The sequence below is a fragment of the Gopherus evgoodei genome, chromosome 1 (assembly GCF_007399415.2).
Source record: "Gopherus evgoodei ecotype Sinaloan lineage chromosome 1, rGopEvg1_v1.p, whole genome shotgun sequence".
Lineage (NCBI taxonomy): Eukaryota > Metazoa > Chordata > Testudines > Testudinidae > Gopherus > Gopherus evgoodei.
Window position 1 is genome coordinate 184,493,920 of NC_044322.1, and position 23,746 is coordinate 184,517,665.

At 43.7% G+C, this 23,746-nt stretch overlaps 1 protein-coding gene and 1 long non-coding RNA gene across 5 annotated transcripts in view; one reads left to right on the forward strand and one right to left on the reverse strand.

Annotated features, from left to right (window-relative positions):
* The window catches only part of GBE1 (1,4-alpha-glucan branching enzyme 1), a 301,814-nt gene that overhangs the window by 272,335 nt on the left and 5,733 nt on the right, over nucleotides 1–23,746 (reverse strand). The gene's annotated exons all lie outside the window — the stretch shown is intronic.
* Nucleotides 166–17,971, forward strand: LOC115659770. The gene is made up of 3 exons (XR_004002648.1): nucleotides 166–803; nucleotides 865–872; nucleotides 17,961–17,971. It is a non-coding gene; the product is annotated as an uncharacterized LOC115659770 (long non-coding RNA).

Sequence of the window (23,746 nt, forward strand, 5' to 3'; positions counted from 1 at the left end):
GCACCTTCACTGGCCGCAAGGAACTGGTGGGGATGGGGGGCAGGGAGAGCACACAGCACCCCTTATACTGCACCATGAGGCGCCACTCCAGGGGTTGCTAGGGGCACTCCCCTTCCAGGTACTGCTAGAGGGGAGGAAAAACAAAAAACAAAACCAAAAAAAACACCCTTTTGACACCAGTGCACATGGTGAGCACGCACACCTATTGTGGAATACCCATGAACAAAATCACCCCAAACTGATTGTCCACTGACTAATATCAGTCGAGGGCTGCAAGCTTCCACTGTGTGATTGACAGTAGAAAAGTGGATGGCGAAGTAGCTCTCATTTGGGGGGGTAATCTCTTCACTTGGGGGCTAGGGTGAGCTCACCGCACAGATTCAGGTACATTGACTTTTGCATCCGGAAATATTATATTCACTGCTGATTTTCTCAGATCTGCATCACAATACAATCCCATCACTCAGTGTTCATTTCATGGGCTCAAAAGCACCACGCTACAGGGTACAGTCAGTAAATGCCTGCAGCACCTTGCAATTTTTATTCACCATCTGCATCATCCATTGCTCCTCATCATGTCCTGTCTCATCTTCATCTCAGCACCACTACAGCCATTGTGGTGATGGCAGCCTGAAGTTCCATAACATAGAAGCACTGGGCACCCAGTCTCTAAAAGCAGCCATAAGAACTCCAATAATCCATGCAGAAACCACAAGGAACTTTGGGAATTTTTTTTAAGAGGTCATGAAAATTATGGTACAGAGGAAAGGTAATTGTAAAAATTTGACCTTGAGCAGAGTCTTGTAGTGTATGGTGGGATACCAGAGTCCCACAAACCACTGTGCTGTAAGGTGGCATGTGGAGGCATCCCAGTGTCCCCCAGTGGGGACCAAATCTTCTTTTGACAATGCATGACATTGGTAAAGGAACCAATGTGCACATGTAGCATAACCTAGTCCCAGATTTGGACCTTAGCGTCCAAAATATGGGAGTTAGCATGAAAACCTCCAAGCTTAGTTACCAGCTTGGACCTGGTAAAGCTGCCACCACCCAAAAAATTAGAGTGTTTTGGGGCACTCTGGTCCCCTCAAACCTTCCCTGGGGACCCCAAGACCCAAATCCATTGAGTCTCACAACAAAGGGAAATAAACCTTTTCCCTTCCCCCCTCCAGGTGTTCCTGAAGAGACACACAGAAGCAAGCTCCGTGAATCTAAACAGAGGGATTCCACCCTCCCCCGTTTCCAGTCCTGGAAACACAAGCACTTCCCTCTTCACCCAGAGGGAATGCAAAGTCAGGCTAGTAAATCTAACACACACAGATTTCCCCCTGACTTCTTCCTCCCACCAATTCCCTGGTGAGCTGCAGACTCAATTCCCTGGAGTTCCCCACTAAAGAAAAACTCCAACAGGTCTTAAAAGAAAGCTTTATATAAAAGAAAGAAAAAATACATAAAAATGGTCTCTCTGTATTAAAGTGACAAATACAGGGTCAATTGCTTAAAAGAAATATGAATAAACAGCCTTATTCAAAAAGAATACAATTCAAAGCACTCCAGCAACTATAGACATGTAAATACAAAAAACACATAAATCACTATCTGATCCTTTGTACTTACAACTGGGAAACAGAAGATTAGAAAGGCAGGAGACAGAAAAAAATCACTCCTCATAGCCGAGAGAGTACAGGCAGAAGACCCAAAAACAAAAGACTCACACACAAACTTCCCTCCACTCAGATCTGAAAAAGTCTGGTTTCCTGATTGGTCTTCTGGTCAGGTGTTTCAGATACTTTTTTCCAGGTGTAAGAGACATTAACCCTTAGCTATCTGTTTATGACAACATGTTCTAAGACATAGCAACACTGACAGATATAAGCCAGCTATAGTTCAAGCAGTGAAATTTTCCAGTAGAGACATGGTTTCAGTCTCATGCCTCATACCCAGTTATAAATTGTTCCATATGACAGAAGAGGAGCTGACAGGTAACGGTATGAATACTAAGATGTAACAATTTTATGAATATTGTATGACAGTGGTTCTCAAAGCTGGTCCACCACTTGTTCAGGGAAAGCCACTGGTGGGCCGAGCTGGTTTGTTTACCTGTCGCATCCACAGGTTAAACCGATCGCGGCGGTTCACTGCTCCAGGACAATGGGAGCTGTGAAAAGGATGGCCAGTACATCCCTCAGCCTGCGCCACTTCCCGCAGCACCCATTGGCCTGGAGCAGTGAACCGCCGCCATTGGGAGCCGCGATCAGCCGAACCTGCAGATGCGGCAGGTAAACAAACCAGCCCAGCCCACCAGTGGCTTTCCCTGAACAAGCAGTGGACCAGCTTTGAGAACTACTGCTGTATGTGATTAGGTCAATGAGGGGAAGTTTTGCATGTTGTATTAAGCATTTCCTGTATGACCATATTGAGCTAACACTGGGGGCTGCAGGAAGAACAGACATGGATGGCTTCCCAGATAAGTATACCCAAGCACACACTTGAAAGAGAATGGAGAGGGGGAGGAAACAAAAGAAAAAAAAAAACAAAAAACACAGTTTCAAGGATCTTACCATCCTTTCCCCAAAAAGAAAGTACAATTTAGTTTTGCCAGGTTGGGAATTTTGAGATCAAAACAATACTAAACAGTTTAGAGACTTGAGGCGGGGGGGGGGGGGAAAGAGAGAGAATCACTTGCTGTCAGAAGATGCCTAGGGAGACAGATTTAGAGGGAGAGAAAGGGGGGGGGGAAAGGAGAGAGAGAGAGAGAGACACAGAGACAGACACTCTTTGCAGAGGTGGTCTAAAGAAATTTGGCCTTCCCATATCCAAGGAATGGCTAGCCTTATGGAAAAGTAGATGTGTACAATGTTTTATTAACATGTTTTCTCCAAGGTGTCTTCAATAAGTGATACCCTGGTCACTGGATTACCATGGTCATTAACCTGGAGGGAAGAGAATTACAAGGTCTGGACAAAAATCAAACCTGCAGCTTTAGCTACAGCCAAAGTTGCATAGCAACAACAGTTGATGCACTGGAAACCACGACCCAAGAGTGGAATAACTGTGTGATTGCACCCCCAAGACAAGTGATATCTAAAGGCCTGAGACCTGGGAGGCGTACACTAGATGAGACCAGGAGGGGTCAGCGGTGCAGTTTGCCTAGTAACAGTCTGTTACAAAATCATTGATATGCTAGTGTCAGTTTGAGACTAACTTTTATGGAAGAGATGGCCATGATACCAAGTCAACTGTCTGCCCTCCTTAGGAGGGAAGGGGTAAGGAGATACTTCCGTCAAATGATTATGGCCAAAGTATTATTCAATGGTACTAAGTGGATATAATTTGTTAGGTACAGTTATTTCCATTTTATATTATTAGAAACCACTTAGGCACAACTGTGGCTATAGCTAAAGCTATAAACCCATTATATATGCCCAAAGATGAACTTCAGCCAAACACCCACAAAGTTTTGGGAGAGGGAAGGAAGAAAAACTTTGTGACTTTACAATTTGATCTGAGGGATTAAACAAATCTCTACTTATTAAAATTACCATTATCCAAATAAAACACACGCAGCGTGTGCAGATAATACAGCAGTACTGGTCTTCCAGCAGCTACCATTGGCCGGGGTGGTGAACCGCGGCCACCAAGAGCTGCAAACTGCCGAACCTGCGGATGCGACAGGTACACAAATTGGCCCAGCCCGCCAGGGGCTTTCCCTGCACAAGCAGAGGAACAATTTTGGGAACCACTGACATAGAAAAAGTAAGAAGATGGATGTAAGTGTAGGAAGTTTACAATTTAGGCAGATGCACTCCAAGATCTTGGCTATTTCCTGTCCGTCCATTGAAACATGATCCTCCCTCTGAAGACAAGCATGTTCAGCCAATACGTTTAAATATCACTTTATTGTGTATCTACTGTATACTCTGACATGGAACATATTAAAGGTTAAATGTTCTGAAAACTAGACATTTAACTTTGATAAATGAAATATTGCCACAAAAATATGGAATAGCCAAACCAAGCCTAGTAGTAGACACATTCTGGGAACTATTTAAATGCTGACCAAGTAACAAGTTTAGCCTCTCGATTTATTGACGAGACAACACCATAAAAAAAGCCTCTTTCACATCAACTACATTTACACTTGTTATCCAGGGAAGGTAAGTGCAGAAGTAGCATATTTTTAATATTAGAGGTTTTCCCAGAAAACTCAACTGAAAGTGAAGGTGGGGAGGCTGGGGCAATATAGCATTAGCACACCAAGCTCCCGAAGATGTCAGTTCACATGGTATTTGTAAAACAAATGCATGCAACCTGCAACGCCATTAGTTCAAACCTTGATATCTGTTTCCTTCGGTTTATAGAAGAGACTTTTTTGGAGAGAGAGTCATTTATGACAAATCTGTCTTGTGTTAAAACTACTAATTTCGTTCCCCGCTCTCTGCTTTGCAAGATACAACTGATTCTTTCCTCATTTAAGTTCATGTTGGCTTTTAAGTGAGGATGGGAATGAGGTTGAGGTGAGAAGATGGTCATAAGTGCTTATGCTACATATCTAGCATGTTCTTGTATCCCATTAATGGTTAGAAAAACTGAAAAATAAAGAATATCACTTTTACCCCTAATTTTAAACACAATTCATCCTACACAAAGGGCAGATGTCTTGCAGGGCAAAACCTGTGATTTTCAATTGTGTGAGCTTAATATGATTGAAGAGCCCCATTAAGTTGGAGGCTAAAGATGTCTGAAACTGCATAAGCAGCCATATTGTAGTCTAGGCTCCTACCATAGGCTATGTCTTCACTGCGGAGCTAACTCAGCACTGAGGTTAGCCTAACCCAAGTGCAGGGTCACCACATTTTCAAAAGGCAAAAGCAGGACACATGCAGGAGCCCTGCCCATATGGCCCAACCCCCTGCTCCTCTTCTTCCCCCTGAGGCCATGCCCCACCTCCAGGCCAGACATTGGAGCCTGGCCACTGTGGAGAACAGTGACTGTCCCATGCCGCTCAGGGCAAGTGGACGGTTCAGGGCTCCCCACTGCAGCTCTTACTACTGTCTAGGTTCAGCTTTTGACCTGGCCAGTGGGCAGGGCCTCAGGGGGCAAAGCAGCAGAGGGCGAGGCCTCATGGTGAGTGGGAACTAAAGCCCACCTCAGCCATCCCCAATGGCAAGAGGCTAGTGCTGCCCCTGAGCCTCAAGCAGATACAGAGCAGCACTGCAGGGAATCCGGGACAAATGCTGTCCCAGAGTCATTCAGCAAGAGACCAGGACTTGAACTCTATTTCAGGACTGTCCTGCCCAATCCTGCAAAGCCCTGCTTGAGTTACAGGTGCACACAGCACCAGCAAGCACACAGCGTGTATCAGTAGGACTTGCTGTGGCACAGCCTAGACATCCTGTGCTGCCGTAATTCTTTCCCAGTAGATTGTGGGAGAACTTGTGTCTTTCTGAGCACACAGGGGAATTATGGGAAGCTAGTAAAGGAACATCAGCACTCAAGTAGTTTGGCTTGCTTCCTCATGCAAAGTGGGCTGGCTAACAGCATGAAAGAAATCTTCACCAAGAGGTTTGTCTACAGCCCCTGACAAGCCAGCTAGGTCAGGCTGAAAGTATAACCTCCTCAACCAAACTGAGTGGCATGTGTGGTCAGGAGACAGCTGGTGCAGCACCCAGATAAAAAAGTGAGCTAACTGCAGCGAAAACACACCCTTATACTACAACACAGACAGCCAACATGGCTTCACACACCTTAGCCCCTATATTAAGGAGCTTTTCTATTATGCTAAGGTAATAAAAAAAATCCACACCCCCTTTTAATCCAGAAATACAGGACCTGTGCATGCACATGCACGCTGAAAGCCATCTATTATGACCAAGTCTAAGACTGTCACGTATATTTTTAATAAAACTCAGGGACAGGTCACGGGCAATAAACAAGTTCAGGAAGCCTGTGACCTGTCCCTGAGTTTCACTAAAAATATCCCTGACAAAATGGGGAGGCGGGTTCAGCTCAGCACTCTCTGCTGCTCGGGCATCAGGGTCCCCCTACTCCCCGCTACAGTTGGGCAGCTGCAGAGGCTCCCCTGCACCAGGGCAGGGTCTGGGAGCTGTGGAGGAGCTGGCTGGGAGCTCCAGCCCCAGGCAGAAAATGTCCTGGAGGTCAATGGAAGTCACGGATTTCATGACCTCCATGACACAATTGTGACTTAATAATGGCTTTTAAAATGTTATTACAAAGAAATGTTTACTGAGATCTGACTCAGTACAACTGTTTCTCTAATAAATTAGATATGCAAAGTCTAGCACTGTAACAACCTCCTGCTGAAAATGCTATAGTCTCAAGTTCGTTTCCTCTGGAAAAAGCACCACATTCACTAAATGATTGCTGTTCATCTTTCCCAGGGCTACCTTTACAGACAATGGTTTGAAGGTAGAACAGCTACTTTGTGAAGCTACTTGCTGGTTGTTTACAGAACCAATTCAGCTAGCCAGACACCAGTATCAGATTGCAAAGTACTAAAAAACCAAGGGTCTCATGTACAGTAGACTCACATTTTAAGAGCCTGCACCCGAAGGAAAGATGCTTCAGACATCTCTCCACCTCTGTCTTTGTAAATTTAAAGTGTTTCTTTGCCAAAACATCATTTAACTGAAGTGCTTCTACCCAATGCTTACTCCATAAAACTGGGGAAATAGTCACAAGACAGTCAATGTGACCTACTAGGATTGTGGAACACCCCCCACCATTACTTGTAATTTAATATTAGTCTAGAGAAAGCACTAGAAATCACACATAGGAAACAACGGTATTATATTAACATAGGGCTTGGAGTTCGATTGTGCTGAACAATCTCATTCTCTCTCTGAGGGTTTACAAACTGAAAAACAGATTAACGGTCAGGAATGGGAATATAATCAACTGCACATGCACGAATTCAGAACAGAGTTCTTACATGTTTTGCTATTTGGTATGTTTTTTAAATTGGCAGCAACTGAGGGAGCAATGAGAGGTATGGGTACATGAAGAAAGGGAAAAGGGAGAGTCAAAGGGTATGTCTATACCAGTGTTTCCCAAACTTTTTTGGCCACGGAAGACTTTTTAGCCTATTATGGAACACTTATATTAGTTTGTAGTCATTTGGTTTTCAAGTAAAAAATTGCGTTATTTATGCTCAAATATATTTTTTTTTTATAAAACAAAGCAACAATACAAATTTAAAATAACTAACTAACTAACAATATCTAACTGGTAGCATGTATAAAATAGTACAAAAATCAAGTGCAAGAATCTTTCACGGAACACCTATTCACACCATGCGGAACAACAGTGTTCCGTGAAACACAGTTTGGGAAACGCTTGTCTATACTAGCCGCCAGATTGGCGGGCAGCGATCAATCCAGCAGAGGTCGATTTATCGCATCTACTAATCTAGACATGATAAATAAACGCCCCGAGCACTTTTCCATCAACTCTTGTATTCTACCGCCACGAGAGGCGCAGGCAGAGTCGACGGGGGAGCAGCAGTCGACTCACCGCAATGAAGACTAAGTGTGTTGACGTCAGCTACGTTATTCGCATAGCTGAAGTTGCGTAATTTAGAGCGATCCCCCCTCTCCCTGCAGCGTAGACCAGGCTGCAGTTCAATCACTTGCTCAAAATATGATCAGCAACAGGCTTTTGTAGGCATCCTGAAAAAGGAGCCTTTAAAGATTTGCTCTATAAAGGCAGTGAATGCACAGATTATATAAGTGGAGATTCTCCCGCACATAAGGGGTATAAGGCGTTTCAGGGAGAGACTGACAGGAGGTGAGAATTGGTGCCACAATAGATTAGATCAGCCAAGTGGAGGAGGGAGGGGATTAAACTGTGAAGGGCCTTAAAGGGAAAAACAAGAAGCTTGTGTCTGATGCAGAGATTAAGGGAGAAACAATGAAGCAACTCTGATGCAGTCAGAATAATAAGCCAGGAGGATGATTTCATTAAGTACATGATATAAAAGGCAGCGCTAATTCCTAAGCAGCTATGAATGTGACATCTGCTATGACAGAGCCAGCGACAGTGCAGCAAGGTAATGTAACAGTATGACACCAGAAGTGTCAAGTAAAGACTTAAGAGCCTAGAAATGTAGATTGTAACAATTGACATATCCCAGAAGCAAGATGCTCAGGGCATTTTATGCTAGTTAATGACCAATACCTTGACTTTAAGTGCTAGCACCAAGACACTGAGACATCTGTTAAGAGAAAAAGCCTCACATTGGATATAGCAACACCTCTGGATGCCTAAACAAAAATAATTCATATAGGAACATTACAGTTCCATGTTCACTAAATTAGGCTTAATCTACCTCCCAGTGGATCTGAAGAGTTTTTCAGCAATTAGGGATATGAAGTTTTATTCCTATAAATTTAAAAGACAAGATGTAGGAAATAGGGCTTCTATGTTGTGAACTCTGAAACCATGTTCTTAATTCATCATCTATTTAAACTTTACACGTTACACTTTTATGGATGCCATCTTATGTTTTTACGTTAGCGACTGGACACCAAGTGGCACAAAATAATTGAAAGAATGGATGGTTGGTTCACTGTGTAAAGCAACAGAACTTAAGGGCCTAGGTTTTCCTTAACACATATTACACATTGCCAGGAAACACTGAGTGGACACACTGAGCTTAAAGCATGAAATTAAAAAAAAAGTATAAGATTATAGTATTTCAGGGGAAGGCAATACCTAGCCATTTTTTCCCATATGTTATCAATTAATTTCTGAATTTATCAGGTATAATATTAGGGATTTTGTTTGAACCCACTTACTGCTGGCAGCTGCATGTGCAGTGCTACTTCATTCCAATTAGTGGTATGAGGGAAACCTGTTACCTTATACACCATTCAGCAGTTTGGCAAGTGCTTTGTACCCGGACATTCCTGGAACGCTGCACAGTAGTTAAGAGACTGAAATAACCACATGCCTCAGGGAAAAGGAGAACTGGATGTAAGTTACCTTTAGAAATTGAACTATGTTGAGTATTTTGCAAAGTTTCTTTGATCTGATGCTTGGAGGATTACAAAGTACAGCAGGAAATAAAGGAATGAATTATTAGAAATGAACTTTGTAAAGATTGATGAAAATCACTGAGGAGTTAGGAATGAAGCTAACTAGGGGTTAACTGTGTTGTACTACTGTTTAAGTCATCTCTAATTATGTGATGTATATATCTCTCTCATACACACACACTCTCCCAGAATGCTGGGAATAAATTAAGAAATGGATAGATAATAGGACAAAAAAAAATCACATTTCCTCTATATAAATCCATGGTATGCCTTGGTATCCTTGAATACTGTGTGCAGATGTGGTTGCCCCATCTCAAAGAAGATATAGTGGAATCGGAAAAGGTTCAGAAGAGGGCAACAAAAATGATTAGGGGTATGGAATGGCTTCCATATGAGGGGAGATTAATTAGATGGGACTTTTCAGCTTGGAATAGAGATGACTAAGGGGGGATATGATAGAGGTCTATAAAATCATGACTGGTGTAGAGAAAGTAGATAGGGAAGTGTTGTTTACTATTTCTCATAAGATAAGAACTAGGGGTCACCAAATCACATTAATAGGCAGCAGGTTTAATACAAATAAAAGCAAATATTTCTTCACACAGTCAACTTGTGGAACTCCTTGCCAGAGGATGTTGTGAAGGCCAAGACCGTAACAGGATTCAAAAAAGAACTAGATAAATGTATAAAGTATAGGTCTATCAATGGCTATTAGCCAGGATGGGCAGGGATAGTGTCCCAAGCCTCTGTTTGCCAGAAGCTGGGAATGAGTGATGGGATGGATCACTTGATGATTACCTGTTCTGTTCATTCCCTCTGGGGAACCTGGCACTGGCCACTGTCGGAAGACAGGATACTGGGCTAGATGGACCTTTGGTCTGCCCCAGTAGGACCATTCTTATGTATATATGCACCAAGAAAATTAGTTTAGCACATTAAAATAGATTTAACACATTGTAAACTGGATATCAACAACAAAGAAAAAGTAATGGAAGGGCTGATATGGGACTCTTAATAAAGAATTAAAGAAGATCATATAATCAACATGGGTTCCTAGAAAATAGATCCTGTCAAACTATCTGAGTGAGAGAGATTACAGGTTTGGTTGATAAAATTATCACTGATCTTCACAAACTTCCCTTCCCCCACTAGCTTGCTGTGTGGTGATCCAAACACTGGCTCCCATGTGCCACCCCGAACTCCCCTGCCCTCTATCCAACCCCCCACCCCCGGTCCTTGCCCCCTTACTGTGCTGCCTGAAGCACTGGTGGCGCAGCTGTGGCTGGAGCCAGTCACGCAACCGTGCAGCACAGAGCACCAGGTCAGGCCTCGCTGCCCAGCCACCCAGATCATTGCGCCAACGGCGGAGTGAACTGAGGCTGCGGGGAAGGAGGAACCACAGGGGAGGGGCCGGGAGTCACCTCCCGAGCCAAGAGCATCCCGCAGGCCGTAGTTTGCCCACATCTGAGCTAAGGACAAAGAATACAGGCCATATTTACTGGATGGGGAACTATCCTGGGAAGTGGTCACTCTGAAAAGGACTTGGGAGCCCTGGTGGATAATCAGCTGAATATGAGCTACCAGTAAAACTGTGTAGTTAAATGTATTAATAGGAATAAAGCAGGGATATTATATTATCTCTGCACTTAGCACTGGTGCTACCACAGCTGGGATACTGTGTCCGGTTCTAGTGTTCACAACACAAGGAAGATGTCGATAAACTGGAGAGGATTCAAAGAGCCACAAAAACAATTAAAGAATTGGAAAATGTGCCATATAGTGAGACTAAGAGCTTGATCTGTTTAGCTTAACAAAGAGAAGGTTAAGGATTTAAACACTGTATATGGAAAAAAAATATTTGATAGAGGACTCTTCAATCTGGCAGACAAAGATATACGAAGATCCAATGGCTAAAAGCTGAAGCTAGAAGATTCAAACGGGAAATAAAGCACAAATTTTCAACAGTGAGGATAATTAACTGTGAGAACAGTCGTCAAGGGTTGCAGTGGATCTATCACTGGCCATTTTTGAAAAGATTGTATGTCTTCTAAAAAAGATATACTCTAATTCAGGGGTAGGCAACCTATGGCACAGGTGCCGAAGGCAGCACGCGAGCTGATTTTCAGCAGCACTCACACTGCCCGGCTCCTGGCCCCAGTCCAGGGGGCTCTGTATTTTAAGTTTAATTTTAAATGAAGCTTCTTAAACATTTGATAAAGCTTATTTACTTTACATACAACAATAGTTTAGTTATATATTATAGACGTCTAGAAAGAGACCATCTAAAAACATTAAAATGTATTACTGGCATGCAAAACTTTAAATTAGAGTGAATAAATGAGGACTTGGCACAACACTTCTGAAAGGTTACTGACACGTGCTCTAATTCCACCAAGAATTAATTCAGAGAGGTCAGACTAGATGATGCAGTGGTCCTTTCTGGTTCTGTAATCTATGAATCTCTTCAAGCCACATTCATTTTTCTGCTTGGACCTTCCACAATTGATATTTTTAGGGTACAATTTAAATCTGCAAATCAGACATTCCACTCTGTTTACTAACTTCCTACTTACCCTGCATCACTTCCACACAAGAGGAATGAAGAATAAAGAGAAATCATCTCAAGTTTCCCAGTTACAGTAGATTCTTCCTATTACTCGTCAATATTTTACACTAGTTCACACAGTTGTTTTAATTATAGCTACTAGAAGGCCCATTTTGCCATCCTATAACAGAGTTATATTCTACTCCACAAATATTCCCACTGAATGCAGCATCTTGCATTTGATGAGCAAGTGGTATGGAGACAGGCATATTCTCTATATGAAAGCCAATTACATCCAACGAAGTGGGTATTCACCCACGAAAGCTCATGCTCCAAAACGTCTGTTAGTCAACAAGGTGCCACAAGACACTTTAAAAAAAAAAAACAAAAAACAACAACTAGTACTTGGTATATTTTCTTGGACTGGATATCATGTTTAGTTTTATTTTATATACAAAGTATGGATAAGAAATCCACCCAACATTGGTTAGGTCAGAGAAGCTGGTCCATGCATCAAGGGGCTGTGCAGGACAGGCAAAGGCACAAAGGTGGCTTTCAAGAATTCTTACGTCTCTGATCCCAAGACCAGATGGGGCACAGTTTGAGCCTGTCACAGATGCCATTCTTTCACCCCAATCTGATTAACAGCAATTGTGCGAAACTTTAGACTTAACAGATCTATTGCAGCCTCTATCAGCTGCTCTATCCAAGACACTACATTTGAGATCCTTTGATCCTAACAGCAGCATTAGAGAATGCACTGTTTGGGAAGATCAATTTCAACTTCAACCAAGTTGGAATAGTTTTAAGTTCTGAATAAGCATAGTTAAGCTACATGCACCAAAAAAGCATCAGAGCTAGAAAAGGAGCTAAGCCATAATTTTTTGCAAACTTAAAATTCTCATTTAAAAATAAGTTTCTAGTCCTAGCGTTTGTGAAAACACTGTCAATATTAACAAACAATACTGCCTGCCTTCCTAAGTCAGAACACAGACAGCTCAGTGCTTCTGTTACTGCTCTTGGATCCAGCTATAGCTGAAATTAACAAGACTGAGTGTTTGAATAAGTCTAAAGTCCAGCTGGGGGCCTGCTTCCGAGTGCAGGTACACATGCCCACACCAGCTCTGCTTGAGCTAACGTGCTAGAAATAGCAGTGTAGCTGGGAGTAGCGTATGAGGCAGCTCAGGCTAGCCACTGGATATAAAGTCACCTGACCCCCTGGAAATATACTCTGGCAGCTAGCCTGAGATTCCACCTGTGCTAGCCCTGGCTACACTGCTATTTTTAGCCCAAGCAGAGCTAGCACATGTGTCTACTTGCACTGGGAAGCAGGCTCTCAACTGCAGTCTAGACATACCTTTGGGGAGACTGGATTACAGCTAAAACAATGACCCTTAATCTCTTCTGCTACTGCAAATATATATATGCTTTAAACATTTTACACACCAAACTACAATTTTTGCACTTGACATGATTATTTTTTCCTCTAATCAATATGTATATAAAGAAATGTATGCTGGTGTTTAAGGCAAGGTTTTAAAAGTGAAAGTGAGCTGATAGGATAGCATAAGGATTGGACCCCTACTGTAGAAATGTGGAAAATATTAAAAAAAACAAAACCACTACGATTACAAGACAGGGTGAGAGCAAGAAGATGTGGAAGGTGTGAGAGAAGAGGATGAGTAAATGGGTATTAACTTTGAGAGGTAGGGAGCAGCTTCTGGAAACTAAGCTGTCAATTTTAAGAGTGCTGTAGAATGCAAAACAGTATGATCCCACTTTGTAGTTCAAAAGTAGCAAAGTGGAAACATTCTTGACTCCTTGAACTAGAACAAGGATTTAGGAAGACAGTTGGAAGTGATCTGCACTAGTGAAATTAAACTACAATTAAAGTCCTGATCTTACCTCTTTTGTACCCATTCAGACTTCTGTAATTGCTGAGACCCCACTGACTTCTACAAGGGTCATGTCATGCAAAGTCAGCTGTAAAATCAGGGCTGATGTCAGTTTGGTATATTTGGGTAAAGATTAATTATTTGAATTCGGGTAGTGACTATACCAGGTGTGGCCAACCTGAGCCTGAGAAGGAGCCAGAATTTACCATTGTGCATTGCCAAAGAGCCACAGTAACACATCAGCAGCCCCTCATTAGCTCTCCCCACCCCTCCACCCAGCGCCTCTCACCCACCAGCAGCCTGGTGGTCAGCACCTTTCCTCCCTCCCTGCACCTCCCAATGAGCTGTTTCATGGTATGCAGGAGGAGGTGTGAGGGCATAGCAGGCTCAGGGGAGGGGGTGGAGTGGGGGAAGGGCCCATGGCAGAACCAGGGGTTGAGCAGTGAGCACCCCCAGGCACACTGGAAAGTTAGCGCCTCTAGCTCCAGCCCCATAGTTGGTGCCTATACAAGGAGCCGCATATTAACTTCTGGAGAGCCACACATTGCCACCCCGGACTATATCTTAACTGCTTGTCTTGTTCCTCCTTCCCCTGTGTACTCTTATTTCTAGAATCAGCAGACACTAAGCACATCTTCACTGAGGAGTTACCTTGGGTGATCAGCAGCCTAGTGAGCCCAGTCCAGCTGTAAGTAGCCACAGCTGATTTACTATATTTTCATACTGAATATTCATCTGTGCACATCACTAGGACTTCTGGGGACATATCCCATGTTTCTTAGCACTGAAGTAAGATGAGCTATTCTCATCCTTTCCCAGTATATTGTGGAAGAGTTTACCTGTTTGCCTGTTATACCTCTGGGCATACAAAGGGAATTGTGGGACAGCATCAGTTACAGGGCAAGCTGTACCTTGGACCTTTCACAATTCCTTCTGAATGCACCCTCAGGTGCCAGGCTTTTCTCTTCTCTCAAGGATGGGACCCTGCACTTCAGGGATTCTTAGACTGAATCTCTGGGCTACAGTCCCCATTTCCCAACCACGTTAATATGAAGGGCCCAGCTGCATTTTGCACCTGCCAGGGACTTCCCTCTGGGAGCCTGGAACCAGCAGCTGATTAAAACGACTCAAAACAGATTATTCAAAACAAAAAACATATTGTGTATTGCTTTTTCACTCAATATCAGAAAAGAGGGTTAACAAAACAGAAGGCCTACATAGGCTGGATCTTGTCTAAAATTTATCATTTCCCTGAAATCTTGGGCAAGCCTACCTTTACAGACTTATTGCACAGAGCTAGCATCTCAGGTCAATCTCTGACTCTCCTTGAGCAGCTATACAGATCACTGAAAACTACCCTCCCTGTTATTCATTAGCATTACAAACACCTTGGGAATGGAAGTTGTTCGTAACTCTGAACAAAGAACATTATGTTCTTTTTTAAAATTATAACGGAACATTGACTTTATAGAGTTTTGACACTTTACTATGCAGAAGAAAAATGCTGCTTTTAACCATCTTAATTTAAATGAAGCAAGCAAAACAAGTTTCCTTACTTTGTAAAATCTTATTTTTTTTAAACTTTTCATGTTTTTAGTAGTTCACATTTAACACAGAGCTTACTGTATTTGCTTTTTTTGTTTTGGTCTCTGCTGCTGCCTGATTGCACACTTCCAGTTCCAAATGAGATGTGTGGTTGGTCAGTTCATAACTGAGGTTCTACTGTATGTACTATTTCAGTGTCTGAGAGTCCCATACATGGGCCTACTAAAGACAGAATTTAAAAAAACACACCTGTTTAATGTCCTTTTAATCTTAAACCCTCAATTTTTGGCAAACTACTCTTCCTGGGGGCCTGGAAATAACATCTTCCTAATTAATTGCCCAGCCATTGTTCTCCTTAACTCCCTCCAAATTGTTTACTCAAAGGGGTATTGCTTCCTGCCATTGTTTCACTTCCTGTTTGCTCTTCCCAACAATCCTTTTTGATTCAACTCGATGGAGTGAGAAAGATCAAGCAGATAATCTGAGATAAACACAATATTCATAAAAGATACACATTCCTCATTCTCCACAGGGGGATTCTACACCCAATGATGGGAGTGCTTGCTCAGGTTGAAAGCACAAAACACATGTCAAAGATTTGCATGTGTTGATGGGAACTAGCTGAGGGACAAAACCTGACTAAGAACTCAACATAATTCTTAAAGAAGCTATGAAAGCATATCTAGAGTTGGAGACACACAAGGGACAGCAGTGTACAAAAGAAAAGGGACACTTCAGATACACACTTATACTCCACACTATGCAATACAAATATTATCTGAAACAAAAAGATAACAGAGCTTTATAGAAAGAGATGGCTTAGACAGCCTATTTCTTTAGCTGTACATTCATAAGGAATGGGGCTCTTCCAAGTGCTGTTCCTTATATAGAATTCACTAGGGGATAAAGCCAATAAGGTATGATTCAAGTTACCCTAAAAAGCCCTACAGAACTAAAGTTTCATTTCTGTTTATTCCCAAGCCACTCTGTAGCAGAAAAATATATCCCTGTTAAACACTGAGATTTTTTACAGAGCTTGTGAATTAAGGCCATGATTTTCTATTTGATCCTATAACATTTTTCCTTCAGGAATACTTCTCATCTGCACTGACTGCCTGTTACTGGCATTGTTAATTTAAGTCCCAAATTTGTGGCTATTTCTCATCTCTTCTGGATGCTCATCTTGGACCTTTTAAAATCCTAATTAATCCAATATCCCTGATGTTTGATGCTACTAGGCCACTAAAATTTATTTCTGAACCTCTTAGACTTAGATGATATACTTATGGTTCACCCAAAGGCAAATGTGTTTTTCAAAATTGATAAAAGCACGTGTTAACTATTTCACTATACAGCATAGTTCCATGGTAACAGACTGGTACCAGTTTGAAGGATAAAAGCTGTGTAACTTATCTGACCATGCTGAGTATGACGTTGCACTCTATGTTTATGGAAATATGCTTAAGTGTAAATATAACATCTGGAATATGCTTTATGCTAGATATGCCATGTAACATGTCTTTGCAAAGGTTATGATCTACTGAATATATTCATCCTATCTGTATGCATGTATCATTTTTATATCTGAAGTTACGAGCGTTGGCTTTATGCTTGTATTTGAAGTATTTGCTGTAGGAAACACAAGTGAAGTTTGGCCAACATATTGTTAAGGGGGTATTCAAGTAATTGGAATTCAAGTAACAGTGGATTTTGGGAGACACCAATCCACATCTGAACTCTCCCACTTTAAACTAACATGTAAACAATGGGTTCAACCTGCAAAAAGCTAAATCATTCATGAACCTGTGACTTGCCCAGGTAGCTACGAAGTCCATCTTGTTGCTGTGATTTTGCACAGAACAAAGAGGTTTCTACCCACAAGAAAGAGAATATAAAAGGCCTCAGCAGCCTCTCTATTTTATCTTCAGCTGGCTCAATAGTTGGCCTCTCCACCCCAAAGAGATGCCTGAAAGAAACTGAAACAAAGGACTGTAACTATGGGGGCGTGAGTGATTGTTGAACCCAGGCCATAAACTACAAAGGTGGTCTGAAAAGGATTACACTTGAGAAAACGTCTAGGGTGAGAAGTTAATATTTGTAACTAGATCCTTAGTGGATTAAGTTACCCATGTGTGTTCAGATTTATTTTATTTAGTAACTTTGTTCTGTCTGTTACTACTCGAAACTACTTAAATCCTACTTTTTATACTTAATAAGAATCACTTTTATTAATCCAGAGTAACTAACTAATATCTGGAGGAGCAAACAACTGGGGCATCTCTCTCTGTCAGTGTACAGAGGGCGGACAACTATGAGTTTACCCTGTATAAGCTTTATACAGAGTAAAACAAACTCATTTGGGGTTTGGATTCCATTGGCAGCTGGGTGCTGGAGACAGGAGTACTTCTTAAGCTGTTTTCAGTTAAGTCAGCAGATTTGGGGGCATGGTTCAGACCCTGGGTCTGTGTTGCAGCAGACTTGCATGTCTGGCCAGAAGGCAGGGTTCTGGAAGCCCAAACTGGCAGAGAAAACGGGCTTGAGGTTGTCTCAGCACATCAGGTGACAGTCCCAAGGGAGTTTATGTCACCAAACCCATCACACTGAACATATCCCACAAACTCTCTTGCTATCCCCACCTCCAATGGACTTAAAAAATTAAGGCTATCCATGCTTTGCTTTACAGGCTTATTAGCTTTAGCCCACAAAAACATTATGATATCATATCATACATGCCATAAACCAGATGGTCACTGAGAGAAAGCTATATGTACTATGGTGACATTTTCCATGAGCATTTAGTTTTGCACTGTTTTCTTGTTTTATATTCATCGTAAAGATTGTGTTGTATAATCAGTATTTTCTAGTATGAGTTAATATGTTGCCTTGAGATAAAACAAAACATAGCACATATGCAAAAAGTCATATCCTACTCAATTTTTTTTTCTTATCAGCTGTATTCTAACCCTCTCTTTCACTTCCCACACACACCTTTCCCACCCTAGGTTCCTGATCACTGATATTTCCAGTTCCATTAAGCTTTATTCCCTCCAGGTAGGCCCTATTTCTCGCCCTGACTTCCCAAATTCTCTCCATTCAACCGTGCCAGCATCATCCCCCTTAAACCCCATTAACTCAATTATCTACTTACTTTCAGCATTTCAGTCTGCAGCATGCACTAAGGCCTTGGCTACACTGGAGAGTTGCAGCGCTGGTGGTGGCTTTACAGCGCTGCAACTTAGGGTATGGCTACACTTGAAACTTCAAAGCGCTGTCGCGGCAGCGCTATGAAGCGCGAGTGTGGTCGCAGCACCAGGAGAGAGCTCTCCCAGCGCTGCACGTACTCCACATCCTCATGGGGTTTAGCTTGCAGCACTGTTTACACTGGCGCTTTACAGTGCTGTATCTTGCAGCGCTCAGGGGGGTGTTTTTTTCACACCCCTGAGCGAGAAAGTTGCAGCGCTGTAAAGCGCCAGCGTAGCCAAGGCCTTATTCACCGTCCACACTTGCAAGGCACATACAGCACTGTATCTCCCCGGATACAGCGCTTGCTGTACTTCTCTTCTGCCTGGGGAATAATGACTGCAGCGCTGGTGATGCAGCGCTGGTCCATCAGTGTGGCCACCAAAAGCACTGTTATTGGCCTCCAGAGGTATTCGGAGGTATCCCAGAATGCCTGCTCAGCTGCTCTGCTCATCAGTTCAAACTCTACTGCCCTGGCCTCAGGTGACCCGCCCTTTAAATGCCCCAGGAATTTTAAAAATCCCCTTCCTGTTTGCTCAGCCAGGTGTGGAGTGCAATCAGTGACTCTTTCCAGGTGACCATGCCTCCACACGCCAAACGAGCCCCAGCATGGAGCAATGGCAAGTTGCTGGACCTCATCAGTGTTTAGGGGGAGGAAGCTGTGCAGTCACAGCTGCGCTCCAGCCGTAGGAATTACGATACCTATGGGCAGATATCAAGGGCCATGCTGGAAAGGGGCCACGACAAGGACGTGGTGCAGTGCAGGATTAAAGTGAAGGAGCTGCGGGGTGCCTGTTGCAAAGCCCGTGAGGGAAACTGACGCACTGGTGCTGCCCCCACGACCTGCCATTTTTACAAAGAGCTGGATGCAATACGTGGGGGTGACTCCACCGCCAATCCGAGGACCACGATGGACACTTCAGAGCTGAGGGGGTAGGTGGAGGAGGAAACCGAGAGTGAGGGTACTGGGGTGGGGGGGGGAGACAACCGAGTCCCAAGAGGCATGCAGCCAGGAGCTCTTCTCAAGCCAGGAGGAAGGCAGCCAGTCGCAGCAGCTGGAACTTGGTGAAGGAGAAGCAGAGGAGCAGGTTCCCGGTGAGTGGCTTTTATTTTCAGGATGGAAATGTTTCGGGAGATGAGGGAGGGTTAGGGCTTCATGTATGCCTGCCTAGATGTGGAATAGCCCCTTGATGTGGTGTATCACGTCGCAGTAATCGGCCTCGGTAATCTTTTCAAAAGTTTCAGCCAGAGCATGGGCAATGCGCTTCTGCAAGTTTACAGGGAGAGCCACTGTGATCCTTGTCCCAGTCAGGCTAACGCGTCCGCGCCACTGTGCAGCGAGGGGTGGGGGGGGACCATTGCTGCACACAAGCAAGCTGCATAGGGGCCAGGGCGGAATCCGCATTGCTGTAGAAGACCCTCCCACTCTTCCCAAGTGACCCGCAGCAGCGAGATAGCTTCCAGGATTAACTCCTGTGGAAAATGTTGGGAGAGTGTTCAGTGTAGGTGCCCCTCGCAGCTGTTTGCTTTCCCCAATGCACAGAAACCCCAGCACAGCCCTGAAGCAATCAGTTCCCCTTACTCACCATTTCAGGGCTCCTGTGGGTTATGTGCCCTCTATTTGGTATGGGAAAATTATGCTAAAGTGAAGACTGTAAACTCCTTCACTGTGTGGGAATAACTGTCTGAGATATAAACAATGCTGCCTCTCTGTTAACTGTTGCCTTTTTTCCCCTTCCACAAGCGACCTTGAGTTCAGAGCTGCCCGTGTTAACAGCAGCTCAAAGACTCCAAAACCTGCAGAAGAAGCCATGAAAATTCAAAGAAGATCTGCTGCAAACACTTATGGATCACCCTGCCAGAGAGAACAAAACACTGCAGGACTGGAGGGAAAGGGAAAGCAGGATCCGCCAGAGAAACGCAGCGGCCAGGAAGAAAAGCACAAAGCAGCTGATAAGCATTCTGGTGCACCAAGCAGACTCTATTGGGCGCTCATAGCCATGCAGGCAGAGCGCTACCATGCCGGCTCGCCCCCGTCCCAAAGCTCTTTCCCTTGTGCCCTAATGTCAGCTCCAAACCCCCTTCCCCAGCATCCAGATCCTTACCTCCACCAGCTGCCTCCAACACCTGTACGTTCACCAACCAGCCCTGAGAACTATGACCCTCATCCTCTGCACTCAACCCCCATCACCATGCAGTATAGGCATCCTGAAGTGCAGCAGTCATTGCACAGCACTCCAGACAGGACATATTCAAACCTGAGACTGTACAGTTCCCCACCACACCCCCTACCCTTTTAGGTTCCCAAAATGTTGTGTGTCTGTCAAAGTTATTTTCTTTTCAATAAATGAATTCTTGGCTTTGAAAACAGTCTTTATTATCGCAGAAAGTGAAAGATACCGTAGCCCAGGAAAGAAACAGGCACTGCAAATCAGCTTAGGAAAAACAGATTCCTACTAACATTGTAAACCACTGCACTTCACTCCTGTGCAAGGCACCAAACATTACTGTTGGTTTTCAGCCTCAAATTCGTCCCTCAAGGCATTCCTGATCCTTGAAGCCCTGTGCTGGGCCTCTCTAGTAGCCCTGCTCTCTGGCTGTGCAAATTCAGCCTCCAGGAGTTGAACCTCAGAGGTCCATGCCTGACTGAATGTTTCACCCTTCCCTTCATAAATATTATGGAGGGTACAGCACGCGGATACAACCGCAGGGATGCTGCTTTCCCCCTAAGTCTAGCTTCCCATACAGAGATCATCAGTGCCCTTTTAAACGGCCAAAAGCACACTCCACAGTCATTCGGCACCGGCTCAGCCTGTAGTTGAACCGGTCCTTGCTTCTGTCAAGCTTCCCTGTATACGGTTTCATGAGCCAAGGCGTTAACGGGTAAGCGGGGTCTCCAAGGATCACAATGGGCATTTCACCATCCCCTACTGTGATCTTCCGGTCTGGGGAAAAAGTCCCTGCCTGCAGCTTCCTGAACAGGCCAGTGTTCCAAAAGATGCGTGCATCAATCACCTTTCTAGGCCAGCCTGTGTTAATGTCAATGAAACACCCACGGTGATCCACAAGTGCCTGGAGAACCATAGAGAAATACCCCTTCCAATCAATGTACTCAGATGCTAGGTGGGGTGGTGCTAGAATAAGAATATGCATCTCATCTATTGCCCTTCCACAGTTACGGAAACCCATTTGTGCAAAGCCATCCACAATGTCCTGCACATTCCCCAGACTCACAGTTCTTAGTAAGATGCGATTAATGGCCCTGCAAACTTGCATCAAAACGACTCCAATGGTCGACTTTCCCACTCCAAACTGGATCCCGACCGATCGGTAGCTGTCTGGAGTTGCCAGCTTCCAGATTGCAGTAGCCACCCGCTTCTCCACCTGCAGGGCAGCTCTCAATCTCTTGTCCTTGCGCCGCACGGTGGGGGCTAGCTCAGCACACAGTCCCATGAAAATGGCTTTTCTCATCCGAAAGTTCTGCCGCCACTGCCCCTCATCCCAGACTTCCATTACTACGTGATCCCACCACTCAGTGCTTGTTTCCCCGAGCCCAAAAGCTGCATTCCATGGTGCTGATCATTTCCGTGAAAGCCACAAGCAATGTCACGTCGTATGCGTCACACAACTCGCAATCATCGTCGGACTCATCATCACTTTGGAGCTTAAGGAATAGCTCAACTGCCAAACGTGATGTGCTGGCGACACTCGTCAGCAAAGTCCTCAGCAGTTCGGGCTCCATTTCCCACAGAAATCACACTGCACAGAAACCGTTGGGAGAGTCACAATGGCGCCAAATGTGGATGGAAAAACAGGGACTGCTGGGATGCAAAGTGATGCATCATGGGATGTTGGGACAGGAAGCAGAATGACCCGCACCATTCCGTCCCCTTCCCACAACCCACGGCACCAAAATGGGATGAGGTGCTCTGTGGGATAGCTGCCCATAATGCACCACTCCCAATAGCGCTGCAAATGCTGCAAATGTGGCCACACTCCAGCACTTTCCCTACACAGCTCTACGAAGATAGCTGTAACTCCGAGCACTGCAGACCTCCAAGTGTAGCCAAGGCCAAAATACCTTTCCCAGAATCTTGTCACCAAAATATCCAACCAAGAGAGCTACATTCCTAGCAGAAACATCCACTAACATAGCAGCAATTTGAGTAGAAATAGATGTGCCTTCATTGTTTCAATGGCAGTTGCATAACCGTTCTCTCTTCTTGTTAGTAACACATATGGAACTGAAAACTATGAACCACTTTATATGTACTATGCTAGTTCATCCAACTCCAGAGACTGCTGAATTGATTTTCTCAAGCCTCTGAGCAAGGAGACAAAACAAAATCATACATCAAGAATTCAGGAGAATTGGATCATCACTATTCTCTCCCCCATGTCTTATACTTCCAGCTTGGGTTCCACTCCCCTGCCACCCAAGCCCACATTTAGGACCAAGCCAGGAGACACAGATTATCTTGATTAATGCTGCAAACAGAAGAGCATTTTGCCAAGCAGCACAAATTACAGATTGAAAAGACTAGGAATTCATTCCTAAACAGCTTCACACAATAAACCGAGCTAGTGGAAAACATGCGCCCACAAGCACATAGTTCATAAATTGTGGAAGCTGCAAAAGCTGGTGAAATACAGAAAGCGCATGTTGGTAATAACAAAGGCAACACTTTCTGACACCAGTTTGTAACATCATAAAATGCTATTACACTACCAGCATTAATGCTGACACCTGAGCCACTTATGTTGTAAGAGGTAAAAGACTGAACATACATACTAAATAACGTAAGTATTTAGTTTACATAACACTCAAGCGTTAACAAAATATTTAAGATAACACACATTTCACAGAGATATTTGAGTTGTCTGGAACATATGCATCCCATTATGCAATACTATAAAAGGGGACTTCCCAAATCTTGACACTAATGCCTCCTTAAATTCCAAAGCTTTCCAATATGTTATCCGTACAGCTCCATTAAATTTTTATTTTTATATTTTGGGAGGGAATTTCAAGTTGTTTTATCAGTTCTTCAAGTAGTTACCTATGTTAACAAGGCATCCTAGTACCCACTCTTTATTAACATAGGTAACTACTGAACAGAACAGGCTTCTGATCAGCTTCCCATCTGGATTCCCTCCATGACTTACAGCAGCAGAGGAGATGGAGAAGAGGGGAATTATCCAACTCTGAAGAGGATCAGGAGCCTGTTCTCTCTCAGCAGTTAACCTAGTAGCATGCACTCTACCTCTGGGAATTTCACTAGACCCTGGTGTGAAGATTTGGGAAGCTGCTTTGTTGTGACAGTGTTGAATAATGGACTGTTGAATAATGATCTAATTCTCTTGGTGAAATGTTTTGTCTCAAATATTTTGCTAATACTTATTGGAGTGCTAAATCTTTGGTTTTGTCTTCATTCACACAAAATGTTTGTGGGTTTTCTTTTTAA